This window comes from Notothenia rossii, assembly GCF_949606895.1.
Source record: "Notothenia rossii genome assembly, chromosome: 1".
Lineage (NCBI taxonomy): Eukaryota > Metazoa > Chordata > Actinopteri > Perciformes > Nototheniidae > Notothenia > Notothenia rossii.
Window position 1 is genome coordinate 74,021,398 of NC_136912.1, and position 4,733 is coordinate 74,026,130.

The following is a 4,733-nucleotide window of genomic DNA, read 5'->3' on the forward strand; positions in this document are numbered from 1 at the left end:
TGACTCCTGCTCTCTCCTCCGGCCTGACTCCTGCTCTCTCCTCCGGCCTGACTCCTGCTCTCTCCTCCGGGCTGACTCCTGCTCTCTCCTCCGGCCTGACTCCTGCTCTCTCCTCCGGGCTGACTCCTGCTCTCTCCTCCGGCCTGACTCCTGCTCTCTCCTCCGGCCTGACTCCTGCTCTCTCCTCCGGCCTGACTCCTGCTCTCTCCTCCGGCCTGACTCCTGCTCTCTCCTCCGGGCTGACTCCTGCTCTCTCCTCCGGGCTGACTCCTGCTCTCTCCTCCGGGCTGACTCCTGCTCTCTCCTCCGGGCTGACTCCTGCTCTCTCCTCCGGGCTGACTCCTGCTCTCTCCTCAGTGTCTTCCTCACAGAAAAGAAGACCAACGAGGAATAAAGTGGCAATTAATGGTATGTGCGGGTTAATTTGTAATTATCTTATTTACATCGACTGAAACTGTGTTTGATTTTGCACATTGAATTAGTTAAAGAGAGAGAAAACAATCATCGGTACAATTAGAATACACCACCTTTTGTTTTGTTTAAGACTTTGCAGTATCAAAAGTCTCAGTGCCATTTTGAACAGTTTAATTGAGCCCAATGTGATGTTAGGCAATGTTTAGGAGGTTATTGCTGAACTTCAACTTATTACCATCTTTTAATTCCTTGCAGAATGTCCCATTCATCAAGGGTCAGACACTTTCCCCTACAAAAAACTACTGAGGGAACGAATCAGGGAGGTTTGTTTAGAAAATATTTTTAAATAAATAAACAATGACAATAATGTTTCCGTGGAACCAAGTCTTATCTTATTGGATTTTCGTATACTTTGTTTAAAAGGAGTGTTTCAGTCTTAAGCATGACTGCTAATGTAAATATTGAAATTACAGTAACAATAATTTATTATTAATTTAAGGTTGAGGTACTTGTGTAATGCTTCATGTCGCATTAATGCATCATGTCCAGCCATTTATTTGTATATTACATTTTTTCTTGTAATCCTTTGTAGGTGAATTCCTATTCTTGGCAGTACAAATATTTTTTTAAATAATAATAGTATTCCAAAATATTAAACTGATGGGGAAAATGCTATTGACTATGTTACAGTCCTTCATATGTTTGAGTTAATCGTACCTACTATTATTTCAAATTATCATTTGATTTCACTGGACTTTTTGTATTTACATGTATGACATTTGAAAAAAATGAAGTTTACCTAAAATCTGTGTTTCTTTACTCAGGGCCATACCGAGGTGTTGGTGCAGTGGCAGTCTTGCTCTGGATGGTATGTATCTAATCTGAAGTTTCCTTCAGTGTAGCTGATGGGTCTGGCAGAACAGGGGCCACAAAGTAGTCTTACCAACCAACTTCATCAACCCTGAGATCACTAACTTAAACATTTTGGGTTCCTCAGCAGTAAATTGAATTTAGTTGATCACATGGGAGTGGGGAGCCATGTCATCAATGGCTCTATCAGACGTTTGCGCCATAAAGTAAGACATCCAATTTCTCTGCCCTTCGTCATTCAGACATCGCGCCCTAGAAACGTTGTCTGATTGTAACACATAAGCAGGGAAGTAGCCTACATTGAAATAGAAATTAAAATATACAATAGAGTTTATCATTGATCAATATCACTAAAGGTTAAATGATTGATATGTGAGGCTGGATGGTATTTGATCTCTTTTGTAATTACTGACTTGTTACATTTGTTCTTAACAATTATACTATAAGTATAGTTAGTAGTAATAAGTAGTATTATTTCTGTGTGCAGTCTTGCAGGCAGTTGTCTAAGTTTAGTGCTGTATGTTTGGGCATTGATAAGACAGCAAATTCAAAGAATTGGTCAAATGAAACATTGACTTTGAAATAAAAAATGTACCTTGTATTATATATGATGTACGTGTTATATATAAATATATACATTATACTGCACTTTCATCATGATATTTTTGAGTGACTTTTGAGTATATCTTCTCATTTGAAATAGCATTGTCAACATACTGTAGAACTACATATTCCAAAAAGTTATACTTTTTGCTGTGTCAGTATTGTCATACTGATATTCTGTACAAACTGTGAAGTCCATTGGACAAATGTAACATTTGTGATATTGGGCTATATAAATAAACATTGATTGATTGATTGATTGACTGTTTCTGTTTTACAGTGGGGCGAAGTGGAAAAATTCCTGGGAGCCAAAGGAAAACTTTTCCAGTTAAATATGGCTGACTTTTTTTTTTCTATTTTGGAGTAATAAAATACATATAAAAAAAACATCTATGTAAGTGTTGTGCCTATTTGTGTTCTTATGTTATCAGTGAGCTGAAGCCAAGACAAATACAAATATGTTTTAAGTGTATCCATACAAACTCATTCTCTAAAACTGTCATGATTGGTCTGTTGTGAATGACACCCATGAGGAAAAAGGTCCTATACATTATATCACATCGGCAGGGCTGTGATGTGATGAGGCCCTCGCGAGCGTCGACGGGGGGGTGGTGTGTAAACCCTGGACACACCAAGCCGATTACAGCTAGTGGAGCCTCGCAGCAGAAACTGTGGCGCGCTCAATTGCGCCGCATTTGCGCATCAGATGAGGCTCCCTCCACAAGATGAGGGCGAGAGGCAGACGCAGTCTGTGTGATCGGCGTGTATGGAGGGGCGGGCCTTCACATCGGCATATCACTGACTGGTGCATACATTGTACAGGCGGCAATTTGAAATGGAACGCAGCCCACACACGGCAGACAAACCCAAACACTTTTGGAACACGCCACCTCCAGACACATTAACATGCACTCCCCTAACTTTCCCCTAATCTGACATTGTATTTCATTCCATAACATATAAATATACTGTTCACCCATGTGAAACACACACACTGAAACCAAAATAATTTACAAACATGTGAAAATCTTTCATATGCGATGGAAACTTCTGAAGCAATGGAAACAGGAGTCAGAGAGACACGAGGAGAGCAGGAACTTTGATGGCAAACTGATGGTTTATTCACAAGACATGTTGTGTGCCACGAATTGACACAAAAGATGCCAAACCAATTCTGAAGATCTCTACCCCAGACCCATATTTAGCTAGTTCTGAGAGAAGAATCAACATTGTGCATAACAAGATAAAACCAACACCTCTATCAGCTGACGCCAATAGGCAGGAACAGGGAGACAAAACACTGAGAGCACAGTAGCCAAGGCTACAGGTGCCTGTGCTCAGTCAGGACAAGACCTGGGGGGTATACCACGAAACTGGTTCAACCTAACCTGGATATGTTTGAGTTAGCCGGTTGGCCTAATCCAAAACATACGCCCTCTCGCTAAACGGCACTACGACACGGGTTATCAAGTGGATCGCTCAAGCCAGCCGTGCCTATCTAGTTAGGTGCGCGTTCACATAAAAGGGGTAGTATTTGGAGCATTCGACCAATCACAAACATGGAGAAGCGTACTGACAGCGCAGCGCGTATACTTCCTGAATGAAAAGTCAACTATATAATTAGACAAATATGAAGACTTTAAACATCCATGACTCAAACACTTTATCCAGGATAAAAGCCACATAGCTGCACCTGCAAGGTGAACACAGCTGGTAAAAGAAAAAGTGTTTGAATGCGTACATTAACAGGTTTATGATATGCCCCGTCTAAGACACGATCTGACTTTAATTACATTTGACTCGAGTGTTTCGTAATGTGTTGCTTAAAATAATACTTCTGCATACAGTATGTGACACTGTAAGTGTTGCACGGCCAGATACGGCTCAGCTGACTCAGATAAGGAGATATATGATACATTATGATGTGATGCCGCGGACTGTACTGTGACTTTGATCCAGTTACTTATGTTGAGGCAGATATTTAATTAAGCTTTCTTAACGCTAATGTTATAATAGTCAGATTGCTCTGAAGATGGGAGGTGATATTCTATTAATGTTCACATTCACACGTGAACACGTTTGGTTCTATGCAAACTCAGTAATATCCATTGTGATACAGTTATAAGGCCTTCACAAGAGACTGTCAGTGGAGATTAAAGGGGATCAGGAGCTCACGTCTTCTCAGAGTCCTTGGTATCTGGCTTGATGATTGTCTCACATTTCTAAACTTCATGTCAATAACCTGCTTAAAAAGCTGAGGGTTAGGCTAGGTTTCTTCTACAGGAACAAGTCCTGTTTCTCTGCTTGAGGCCAGGAAAAGGCTAGTCACTGTGACCTTTTGACCTGTGCTCTGGACTATGGTGATTTGATCTATATGAATGCACCTGCCCATTACCTGATCAAGTTAGATGCCGCCTATCACAGTGCACTGAGATTTGTGACAAACTGTAAAGCATTAACCCATCACTGTACCCTGTATGCAAGGGCTGGTTTGCTTTCACTAACTGTACGGAGGCTCAGTCACTGGTACATTTTTATATACAAAGCCATGTTAGGGAAACTTCCATCTTATATCTGCTCCCTGATCTCACGGAAAATTGTAAGTGGCTACTGCCTGAGATCGAATGCTGTGGTTTTATTAAATGTGCCAACTGCTAGGACTGTCTTAGGGAAGACAGCTTTTAGATGCGCAGCTCCTCTGTCTTGGAATAGTCTGCAAATTAAATGGAAACTGAGCAATCTGGTGCCACTAAATGTTTTTAAAGCTCGGTTGGATGCTACTCAATCGGAAGCTATTGGTACCTGTTTATGTGGATAGTTATGTAAATGGTGCTGTATGATGTCCT

At 41.0% G+C, this 4,733-nt stretch overlaps 1 long non-coding RNA gene across 1 annotated transcript; it reads left to right on the forward strand.

Moving 5' to 3' along the window:
* Nucleotides 1–266: 266 nt before the first annotated feature.
* On the forward strand, nucleotides 267–2,527 carry LOC307039574. The gene is made up of 4 exons (XR_013808262.1): nucleotides 267–408; nucleotides 670–737; nucleotides 1,239–1,282; nucleotides 2,168–2,527. It is a non-coding gene; the product is annotated as an uncharacterized lncRNA (long non-coding RNA).
* Nucleotides 2,528–4,733: the final 2,206 nt, after the last annotated feature.